Source organism: Schistocerca serialis, chromosome 1, assembly GCF_023864345.2.
Source record: "Schistocerca serialis cubense isolate TAMUIC-IGC-003099 chromosome 1, iqSchSeri2.2, whole genome shotgun sequence".
Taxonomy (NCBI): domain Eukaryota; kingdom Metazoa; phylum Arthropoda; class Insecta; order Orthoptera; family Acrididae; genus Schistocerca; species Schistocerca serialis.
In genome coordinates, this window is record NC_064638.1 from 205,426,399 (window position 1) to 205,438,615 (window position 12,217).

Genomic DNA, 12,217 nt, shown 5'->3' on the forward strand with positions numbered 1-12,217 from the left:
TTTGTAAATTTTATTGTGATTTTTGTGTTATTAGTTATGATTTAAAATTGAAGTAATTACTGAGTAAAACAAATTTTCTTATTTTTAAAATTTTCTCTCTCTCTCTATTCGTTTAGTTGGTTCCGACTCTTCGTGACCCCATGAACCAAATCACGCCACTTTTTCCTGTCTTGCACTTTCTCCCGTAGACCTTCCAGGTTGGAGCACATTGCTTCTGTGATGCCATCGATCCATCTCATCCTCTGACGTCCTCTTCTTCTAGTTCCTTCAATCTTCCCCAGCAGTAATGTTTTTTCCAGCGAGGCATGCCTTCGCATTGTGTGTCCAAAGTAGGTCAGCTTTTGTTTTAACATTAGACCTTCCAGGGAGAAATCTGGTTTAATTTGCTCCAATATTGATCTGTTGGTTCTCTTTGCAGTCCATGGAACTCTAAGAAGTTTCCTCCAACACCACAATTCGAAGGAGTCAATTCTTCGCCGTTCGGCCTTTCTAATGGTCCAGGTCTCACATCCATACATCACAACTGGAAAGACCATAACCCTCACAATACGGATCTTTGTTGCTAGTGTTATATCTCTGGACCTTATAACCTTGTCAAGGTTTGACATCGCCTGTCTACCGAGCAACAGGCGTCTCCGGATTTCATGGCTGCAGTCGCCGTCAGCAGAGATCTGGGAACCGAGATAACTGAATGTGGTCACTACTAATTTTAAAATTTTACTAAGTTCAAAAATAATCAAAGTGTTCCATCGACGGATCGGCATCCTCGAGGCGCTTCGTCAGAGGAAAAGCTTGGGAACGACTGGTTTTTTCCAAAAAAACTTGGTTTACAATCATAAACTGTTCTCGGCCATCACGCAGTTTCACTGTGCCCCATGCATATCGAAGCTTATCACCGACTATTTGTGCAGGTAACTGACAAAAAAAAAAAGAAAAGAAACAGAAATACCAATAGCGAGTTTCGATCCAGAGACCTGGCGGTTATGGCACTAAGCGCTTACGCCCTCAGTTGGCTGGGTTGCAGCCGGCCGATGTAGCCGAGCGGTTCTAAGCGCTTCAGTCCGGAATCGCGCGACTGCTACGGTCACAGATTCAAATCCTGCCTCAGGCATGGATGTGTGTGATGTCCTTAGGTTAGTTAGGTTTAAGTAGTTCTACGTTCTAGGGGACTGATCTCAGATGTTAAGTCCCTCAGTGCTCAGAGCCATTTGAACTATTTTTTCGGCTCGGTTGCAGACTCCTTGAAGACTAGCGACTGTATCAAGCTTATAAGTACGCCAAACATTTTCAGAAACTCGAGTTTGTCGAGAACAGTTGAGAGTTGCGTCTTTCAGTTTGCGTACTTTGAAATCCTGCCCTACAAATTATGTCAATATGCATGAAGTAAGTGAGGGGAAGCTCGTGCGGTCCCCTTGTAAGTGACGTGACGTTGTGCTGACGTTCTGCCACACACCTCTATTTGACGATGGCGTTCCGTTCCGTTCACGCCTACTGTGGATCGGCCTATTCATCCCGCTGAAGCTCGTGAGGCGTCGCGTGCCGTTGCTTACCGCAAAAGTGGGGCGTCGCGGCGAGCGGCGAGCTGCGGGCTGGTGGCTGGTGGAGGGGCGTCCAGCGCAGAGCGATCAGCTGGCCTCCGCCGCAGGTACACGGCCGCTCACTCAGTTGTCCGCCGACCGCCGAGCAGTAGCGAGCCCGTCACATCCGCTGCTGGTATCGCCGACACAGTGGGGAACGGCCTGCGCGCTGGAGAAACGTAACAGTCTCAGGTACGCCATCGGCCGTTGCGTCATCGCTCATTCTCCTGCACGGTATTTCCTGTGAATGATAAAATTTTCCGAATCGTTAGGCGGCGTCATATTCCTTTTCAAACTTCTCCAATGCTTGGCGTTTCGATCTCTCTGCTAGGATTCTCTTCAGGGTTCCACTGGTGAACCGGAATAGCTGAACAGTTACATTTCCACGGCCTATTTAACGTTGTCAGGAGCTGCGAGCGTTGCTGTTGGACGTGCTAGCTGCTTGGACTCCCACTTGACTGTCAAGTATTGTTGGTTAGGGCAGGATGTTTGTAACAGAGTTCGTCTACCGCCACTAGCTGAGGTGCCCGCGGCACCTTTTCGTGAAGCGGAGATCTCTAGGGTGTTGCGAATTTGACGGACGAGATGACAGGAAACAACTGAATTAGCTACAGAGTCCTAAGCCTTCCTTCAACCACTGTATGCCCTGATATACGATTCTAAGGTGTAAAATGCTACGATATTGCAGTGCCTGCTTTTGTACGAAGTACGACGCAATGTTTCTACGGACATGCATGCCTCTCCGAAGAAATTTCATTCAAAAGCAGGCACTGCAATATCGTTTGTTTTTTTTTTCGCCGATACCAGACTAACGACTTACGATTAAATGTCTCCCTATACTGGAGTTACAGTAAGTGTACGAGCACTGGTTAATGACACACGAGCAACGACATATGGAAGATCGGGACTGATCGAAATACCGGGTGATCAGAAAGTCAGTATAAATTTGAAAATAAATCACGGAATAATGTAGATAGAGAGGTACAAATTGACACACATGCTTGGAATGACATGGGGTTTTATTAGAACAAAAAAAAAAAAATACAAAAGTTCAAAAAATGTCCGACAGATGGCGCTTCATCTGATCAGAATAGCAATAATTAGCATAACAAAAAATGTTCAAATGTATGTGAAATCTTATGGGATTTAACTGCTAAGGTCATCAGTCCCTAAGCTTACACACTACTTAACCTAAATTATCCTAAGGACAAACACACACACCCATGCCCAAGGGAGGACTCGAACCTCCGCCGGGACCAGCCGCACAGCAATTAGCATAACAAAGTAAGACAAAGCAAAGATGATGTTCATTACAGGAAATGCTCAATATGTCCACCATCATTCCCCACAATAGCTGTAGTCGAGGAATAATGTTGTGAACAGCACTGTAAAGCATGTCCGGAGTTATGGTGAGGCATTGGCGTCGGATGTTGTCTTTCAGCATCCCTAGAGATGTCGGTCGTTCACGATACACTTGCGACTTCAGGTAACCCCAAAGCCAATAATCGCACGGACTGAGGTCTGGGGACCTGGGAGGCCAAGCATGACGAAAGTGGCGGCTAAGCACACGATCATCACCAAACGACGGCAGCAAGAGATCTTTTACGCGTCTAGCAATATGCGATTTTTTTTTTTTGTTCTAATAAAACCCCATGTCATTCCAAGCATGTGTATCAATTTTTGCCTCTCTGTCTACATTATTCCGTGGGTTATTAAGTTTTCAAATTTATACCGACTTTTTGATCACCCGGTAGCTAAGGCGACTGCTCACGACAAGCACGGAGCAGTGTGGCGCAGTAGTTAGCACACGGGACTCGCACTCGGCAGCACAACGGTTCAAACCCTCGTGCGGCCATCCTCATTTAGGTTTTCCGTGATTTTCCTAAATTGCTTCTGGCAAATGCCGTTATGGTTCCTTTCAAAGGGCACGGCCGATTTCCTTCCTCATCCTTCCCTACTCCGAACTTGTCCTCCGTCTCTAATGACCTCCCTGTCGACGGGACGATAAACACTAGTCTCCTCTTCCTAGTGACAAGCCGGAAATGCGGGTTCGAGTCCCGGCCCGGCACAAATTTTTACTGTCGTCATTAAATTCTACAGGTGGAAGATGTCCGTATTCCCAACTGCGAATACATTTACTGTATGAAATTTTATCTGCTACTTAGTCTGACACTTTCTAAACTAGTACAGCATTACTAATACAAGTACTATCTCAGTGTCTATACATTTTCACAGCCCATAACCTAAACGACAGTAAATCATGTCGATGCAGGGTCCTGAAGTACTGCAACCCGCTTTTCATGGTGTACACCATCAAATTTGAAAATTGTGAACGAGAAATCACAATCATATACCTACTAAATCTGTAAACAACTACTTGAAACTTCTTTATTAAGGTTATTCCGGCGAAATCTAACAGTAGGTTCTCGTGACAATTCCTTTGCTTACAGTTCAATGGACAAGATTTCAGTACGACTAGGCTTAAGGAGCTCCGACTGGTGTAAAATGCATACCTGCCCAAAGATACTCCATTCGTATACTTTTCTTCGGTACATCAGGCGTCAAGATGAAGAATGTTCGCTAAAGCCAGAAATACAGCGCGAACGAACGAGTGAAAGAGTGATCACATCAATTTACTAGGCGCTGCAGGTGCTGATCGCCAATGAACGCACACAGCCTTTAAGCTGCTGCGTGCTTGTTGGCCAGTTTGCACTCCAATTACAGTAGAGAGTTACTAGGAGTGACAGTTCGTACACGTGTAGGTTCATCTTATACGTAGTTCAAGCATAAGGTGACTTGAAGTAAATGTTTAACTCTGTGTAGGGGCGAGGAGGTAACGCGCTTGTCAGTTCATCTCGCGCTTTCATGTGCTACCGTTGGAGGCTGATGTTGAGACTATGAGCATACATACAGGTCATTACATAATCGTATAACGGCACGCCCATGAATGAATCGTAACTCTATCTATAAGCTGTAAAATCAAGTTCTTATTTGGCGCAGAGAGATATACATATTCAACAAACCTGTCTTGCCTTCTGAAAATCCCCTGAAAGGCTTATATGGATTGTTCAAGTACTGCTCTTATCACTGGCTTCAGATGTGGCTAGAGAGTTTTGCGTTGAAAGTTCTGGAATTACTGTTTTGATGGCAGTTACTGGAAATATATAATTTAGAACACGATCGTGATTCTTTATTCTTCGCGTATATGTCTTCCTTAACTTGTCAGCTTGTCGCTGAAGTACAGTGTCATTTTTGTCATTAAGTAATTGCTAAACGTTCCTAGCTGTTCCCATTTTTTTTGAAAATGTTACCGTCTATGTAATATACAGCGCTGAAAAATATTTCTTTCATCTATGTTTTATTCAGTTTCTTTGTATGAAAGGGGGAGAGGTATATCACGGTAAATTGGATTTAGGTCACAGGGCCAGACTATATGAACGGCGCGGAATTCCGTTCCCTTTGTATTCACTTGTACTATATTGTTCGTTAGGCTACAACAAATGTTTCTTTGCATTTAGTAAAATAACTTACTGCAATCTAAGCTTTTCCATAGGTGTCGAAGCAGCAATATCTCTTTGGTAGATCAAACCACTGCATTAAATCCGTACTTTCTGTAGAGCACGTATGAAATGCTTTTAAATAGAAGCACTAACAACTGCCTTCTGACGTTAATGTGTACCGGTGTTGGGTGCCATATCCCCCCCAAAATTACCAATTTCTCCTTCCAAATTACAGGCGTGGTGCATTGAATCTGCAACATGAATCACACCGGTTAGAAGACACACCAATAGAGTGTGGATGACACTATACAGACAGTTCCAAGGAAAGCACGATAAATACATTGTCAGATGAGACTGCAGCCCTAAATTGTCCAAAACTTCTGCTAGTTGACAAGATCTAGAACAGAGAAGGAAGTTTTCTTTCACGCATTAAGTAAACTTTATTCAGAAAGCACCAACAGGACACTTAGGAGGAGAACTCTTGCTACAGTAACTGATGCTGCAGGAACTTGCTAACATATTTCCATGCTGGCCCCATGCCCTCAGAAATGGACTCAGGTGATAAAAGATTCACGATTCCATCATTGTTGAGAACAATAGTGTGTGCTAATTGCTGTCTGAACGCAGCATTGTCCTCCTACATGTGAAATACTAATCTAATCGACGAATACAACACAACTGAAGCGAAATTTTCTAAAAGTCGAATCCAGCACAAAATTTTTGGAGGGCGTTGGAGAGCTACATTGTCCTGCTACATCGAAATCGACCGTCTTCTATAAATGGAAGTCAAGTGAAAACGAGAAGAACGGAAAAAAGTAAGTAAACTCTTTATTATTTCAAAAGTAGGCGCCATTACTGGTAATACATTTATCTATTGTGAGACAAGAGAGTCAGCGGCTTCATGGAGAAAAATATCTGTTGCCTAGGAACCAAGGAGTGCACCTCTTCGTCCGAAACTAATCGACGGCCCTGAATGTCTTCCTTCACGGCTTCCAAAACTGCGGAAATCGCAAGGGGTGAGATCGGGGCTGTATGGAGGACATGTAAGGGCTTGCCTCCGAAACTTCTGCTGCGCTCTCGAAACAATCTTGAGCGGCCTCATACGTTGCCAAGATTGCTTCGACTACGCCACGGAAGTTTCGCTGGGAAACCCTGACGTATCCTCCAGTCTCTATCTCTCCCAATAACTTATTTGTGGAGCCCTGAAGAAAGGCTTCGGACGAAGAGGAGTACGCCTGGTTACAATCATGGTTCCGTAGGCAACAGCGAACACCATTCTCCATGAAGCCATTGACTACCTTGTCTCACAGAGAAATAAATATGTTAACACTTACTGCGATTGCTTTTGAAATAATAATGGACTCCTCCCTATTCAATGGTGCACCGAGCCCTTCTGTGATTTGTGTTATCTGCTAAAATAAGCGATAATTTTGAAAAGTTAGAGGAGCAACTTTATCCTCACTACACCACTGCTCTGAGCCACATTAGTTTCCTTGATGGCTCCAATGTTCTGTTACCGTTAGGTAGGATGAAAACTGTTAACGTGATATTCGATCAGCGTTACATCAAATTGCACTGGAGAATGCGTCTGCCTATTTAGAACGTGTTTAAAGACAGCGTTCAGTACATTTTGCCGGTCGGAATAGGGCGAGGAGTCGTTGCAGTGAGTTTCAGCAGCTGAGGGAGGGTTCCGTGGCGACCGTTAGCTTCCGATTTTTCTGGGTCTTTCTCCGGTGAGTAAGCAGTCGCGGGAGAAAAGCGGCGAGCTGAGGCCTAAGTGTGTCGCCGCTCGGCTGCAGCCTTTCTAGACGGGTCGGACGGGCCGCCGCCCGCGCGGGCCCGGGTGTGTCCACGGGGCAACTGCACCGCCGCCGCCAGCGGTAGCCTGTACTCACCAATTCAGTACCTACACCAGACAATGTTACTGGCTCACCTCTTTCCGTGGCTGCTCGAAGGCTGCTCGCTTAACAGGTCCTTCAAGTTAGCAGTCTAGTTTGACGCTGTTCCCCATGTCTTACTACTTTATATCACAGCAACCATGCAGGGTGGTCGGAAATTCCCATTACAGACTTCTAGGACATGTAGAGGGGAGTGAGTACATCGTATTTTCAATAGGAACCCACGTCCGGAAACGTCATCCAACGAGACTACAGAGCGTCAAAGTTATAGGTGCTGGCGTCTGCAAATGTACGTATACACAGGGTGATTCCGTGATGTTACAGACTTTCTAGGATGATGGAGAACGATAAATGTATTAATTTGAAGTAAAGATCGCTGTACCGGAAACGAACGAGTCGAAAGCTATAACCGAAAACCGTTCTGATACCTCTGACAGTTGAATCCATGTACCAGTTCTTGTGTTGCGAAGAGTGTAGGGTTGGTAACTTTAGTGGTGGTAGTGTGGACAGAAACGAGAAAAAATGTCCAATACACGTGGGCTCTAAGATGCATACCTTAACAGCTATGAACACTTGTTCAGTAGAGGACATGAGTTTCACATTAGCAAAGATAAATGAATGGTCATAGCTCCTCAGGTATGCAATTTAGAGCCCACGTTTATTGGACATTTTTTCTCGTTTTTGTCCACACTACCACACTGAAAGTTACCAAACCTACACGCTTCGCAACACAAGAACTGGTACATGTATTCAACTATCAGAGGTATCAGAACGGTTTTCGTTTATAATTTTCGACTCGTTCGTTTCCGGTGAAGGGGTCCTTACTTCAAATTAAGACATTTATCGTTCTCCATCATCCTAGAAAGTCTGTAACATCATCACGGAATCACCCCGTATATACGTACATTTGCAGACGCCCGAACCTATAACTTTGACGCTCTGTAGTCTCGTTGGATGACGTTTCCGGACAGGGGTTCCTATTTAAAATACGATGTACTCACTCCCCTCCACAAGTCCTGGAAGTCTGTAACGGGAATTTCCGACCACCCTGTATATACCTGAACTACTTCATCGACTCAAAACATTCGAACCTATAATGGGACACATTTGCAATTTTGGGGAGTGATAACATGTGATTTTGAGATTACATACATAGGTACAAAGCCCTCACAGCAAGTCTTGGAAGTGTCCTCCACCGACATCGATGCACAACTGTACTCGTTCATCATATTCCGAAACGATGTGAAGTGTATCGTCGCCAATTTTGCTTGTTTCGTGTTTAATGGCCTCGCGGACTTCTGCAGCTGTCCGTGTTCTATACTCGTGCAATCGGCTTTTAAGATACTCCCGCAAGAAAAAACCCGGAGGTGTTAGGTCAGGCGATCAGAGGAGCCATATTTTTTTTGAGATTATTAGGTCACCAAACAAATTGGTTAAAAGTTTCAGGGAAGCGTTAGACGTGTTAAATATTGCTCCAATTTGCTGGAAATAACCTGTAAGTTCCACGTGCATCCAGCTGCTCCACAACTCTATTGAGGATGCCCGTATAAACCATAGTGTCTACGGTCATATCACAGAAAATTGGGCCAACAGCCACAGAAGCTCACACCGCGCACCACACTCATGTCTTTCAATCATGCAGTGGTGTTTCGGGGATGATATGGGGGCATACACAAGCACAGTATCTGCTGTTTTGTGTGTTAATGTAAACTGAAAGATGGAACGACGCCTCATCCGTATACCAAGCTATGGAGACCAAGTCTGGACGTTGAATAAGAAACCCGTGTAAGCATAGATGGTAAAGCACTTTTTTCTCGTAATTTGGTTCTTGCACTGCTAGAATCATGTGCACTCTGGTCGCAATGCAGATTTCTTCACCGCTCTCTGACAAGGACCATATGAAATGCATGTATCCTGGCTCAATTGACCCAACGATTTCCTTGGAGAGTTCTCCAAGTGTTTTCTAACATTATCAGTAATCTCTGCACTCATTGATGGTCTGTGTTTCCCACCGTCACTGTTTAGTACACCAGTTGTCTCCTGTTTCCTTACAGTCGACAAAAGTGATTCCTTTGCTAGAAATCGCGAGCATTGAATTCTCTCCGGAATACCCGTTGTGTTTTAACCAAGGAGCCTGTCTTCCGATATCTTTTCACAATAACAACACGCTCTCTAAGATGTTCTGCATGTTTCAGCCCAGATAAAGACTGCCAATGAATCGCTTATTTGTTCGTTATTGTCACCCATCCGGAACTGCGCACTCATAGACTTCCAAAACCGCAGCGTACAAGGCTACCTTACTAACACGAGTCGAGTAAGCGCGTTATTATATCGGACAAAGGACCTCATGAGCAGAAACAACAATCAGCTTGCCGACATCTGGCGGTACTTTAATTCTCCCAGAGCTACTGAGATCATTATAACTACTTTCCCGTTTCTACTAGCTTTTGGAGGGAAATTATGAGCCACTGAAGTAGTTCAGATTTATGTGGATTGCCTCCTACCTTCTTAGTGTAAGAATCTTCCATGAAGTTGTCTCTTCCCCCCACTCTTAATTTCGTACGTTCGATACTCATTGAAGTTTCGCGTGGAATAAACATTCGTGTACTGTCCTATCGGCAAGAAAAGAAGCCCACAAAGCAAATGGCTACAGCAGCAGCGAATGCTGACGCATATTCGGCCCCCTGTTCCGGTTTAAACTGGTGAGCCGGTCTGTCAAAGAAACATTCGACAACTGCTCAGTGCTTGACATTGGCTAGTCACATAAACCTTATTTCAAGTTTTCCGGCATTCAGTCCTTGATTCATAATACAGGGCGTTTCATGTCTCAGGCTAAGTGCTGCATCCCTCGTAAGCACCGATCGCCACGTAAGCTCGGACCTATTGCTCGGACTGTGCGGTAGCCAGTGTATCAGCGGCTTTGGGGGACGGGGGAGGAAGGAGTCTCTGAAAATCGTTGCACCTTTATCGCACTAAAACATCTTTTAATACTCCGGTAAATCCACTGGTGGTGTGTACTCTTTTGTCCTGTATGAAAGACACGTAGTCTTTCTCTTTAGTTGTTGGGTACCTGAAAAAATCATTTGCAGTATACATATCACATATCTTGTATCACATGGCATATCTTGTATATACATATCTTGACGCGGCTGATAACTTTCGGAACTCCAATGACGATTGTTCTTCTAGTTCACATACCCAGTAAGACTTCAGTTTGAGTTTGTGTACATCCATGCGTATAGATGCTACTGACACACCGGTCTGAAGTGCTAAATGCCTTAACGATTTTCCCAGACATCTTTTCAAGGCCGCTCTTATCTTGTCTAGGTGCTCGGGTAAAACTGATACGCCACCTGCCACACGTTCCAAGAGACAGGGCATTGTGTATGCACGACCAGTGCGCCTACGACGGAACTGGTTCTTCCATAACGCCGCAAAGAGCTTATGTGTTGTACGTGAAGTACAATATACTTAAACGCGATATTATTTTGCTACATATCAAATGGTTCAAATGGCTCTGAGCACTATGGGACTTAACATCTGAGGTCATCAGTCCCCTAGAACTTAGAACCACTTAAACCTAACTAACCTAAGGACATCACACACAACCATGCCCGAGGCAGGATTTGAACCTGCGACCGTAGCGGTCGCGCGGTTCCAGACTGAAGCGCCTAGAACCGCTCAGCCACACCGGCCGGCTGCTACACATCTATCTGATTAGTATTAATATCAGTTTTCCACAGAGCTGACCTTTCTTCTGTCTTAGATTATTAGTGGAGTGTTTCTTTTTCTTCTTTATTGTATTTAGATTCCCCCCCCCCCCCCCCCAAGGTAGAGGGGGGAGGGCGGGCTGGCAGCAGCGTAATACGCCGCTCTGAAACCTACAGATAAAGTTAAAAAACATAATGAGGAGATATAACAATAAAAAGGGGTGAGAAAACGGTGACCATTTAAAATTGGTACATGGCGAAAAAGTTGTGAAGAAAATATAAAGAGGTCAGTGATGCTGATTAAAAACACTGCGGAAATAGACAGGCACAATTAATAAACACGGTGACAGTCTGGTTTCTGCTCGCAGAACTTTAAAAAAGGGGACACACAACACTGAACACTCACGAAAAACACTGCACAACACGGTACAAAGCACATGGATATGGGGGGGGGGGGGGGGGAAGACGACCCAGACAGATGAGGGGGGAGAAGGGGGGAAACTGATGGAGGGAGAGGGCACAGAAAAAGGGGGGAGCAGGGTGGAAATGGAGTCAAGGAGTGGTTAGGTGGAGATAAAACACGATGGAAGGGGGGAGAGAGCGAGCCCGGGAAAAGGACAGAAGGAGGGAGGGAGGGGGAGGTAAGGACCATAGTTGATACGAGGGATAAATGGAGGGAGAGAGGGCATCACCCAGGAGGGGGAGTTGATGAAAGTCACCTCAGGAAAGGAGATGAAGGGTGTAGAGGTGGAGGGTAGGGGTGATACAGTGGTGAAGGGGCAGCAGCGGGTGTGGGTTGGAGAGTAGAGGAGCAACCAGGTGATGAGGGGGATCAAGTCGGCGGGAGGTGTAGAGGTCGCGGACATTTTCGAGGAAAAGGAGCAGATGGGGGAAAGGAATCAGGTCATAGAGGATCCGAGTGGGGGATGGGAGATGCATACGGAAGGCGAGGCAGAGTGCATGGCGCTCGAGGATTTGGAGGGACATAGAATTTGGGGGGGGGAGGGGGGGCACTAGTGGAATGTTTCCAGTCAGTCATGACATAGGTAGCTAACCAATACCTGTGGTGAGAACAATCTAGGGAACAATTTCTGCCCAAAACGGTGAAAAGCTGGCAGCACAGTTCCCAGTTTCCATATCTTTCTGAGAAGTAAAAAATAATAAACGATTTTCTTAAATAAGAAACGTTTGGACTATTATTTCTTGTTGTTGCAATGTGTACGATCCAGTCACATTAATGTGACCACCTACCCGCAAGTCGCCGAAGTGGCGTCAACTAAAAAGGACTTGCAGTACAGCGACCGAACTCCCCCACATGGGGTTTCCCGGCCAACAATGCCATTCGCTCATTTCATTTCCAATGTGACCACCGCCTACGTTCGATGTCAATGGCAATAACCACTCACAGATGGCAGGTGGCAGCAGTAGCAGTAGAGGGTATATAAAGAGTGCCAGGGCTGCGCGTGAAAGAGTGCAGTCGTTGTCGAAATGCGGGAAGGGAGCGATTAATCTGACGTCCAAGAGGACATGAA

The 12,217-nt window shown here is 45.4% G+C and overlaps 1 protein-coding gene across 3 annotated transcripts in view; it reads left to right on the forward strand.

The window, feature by feature from the left end:
• The window catches only part of LOC126465694 (carboxypeptidase M), a 500,418-nt gene that overhangs the window by 201,422 nt on the left and 286,779 nt on the right, over positions 1-12,217 (forward strand). The window contains exon 1 of one of the 3 annotated variants that reach the window (XM_050096326.1): positions 1,652-1,769. The exons of the other annotated variants lie outside the window; for them this stretch is intronic. The gene's annotated coding sequence lies outside the window, so the exon portion shown is untranslated. Of the gene's footprint in view, positions 1-1,651; positions 1,770-12,217 lie in introns of those variants that run through there. 3 annotated transcript variants of the gene reach the window in all.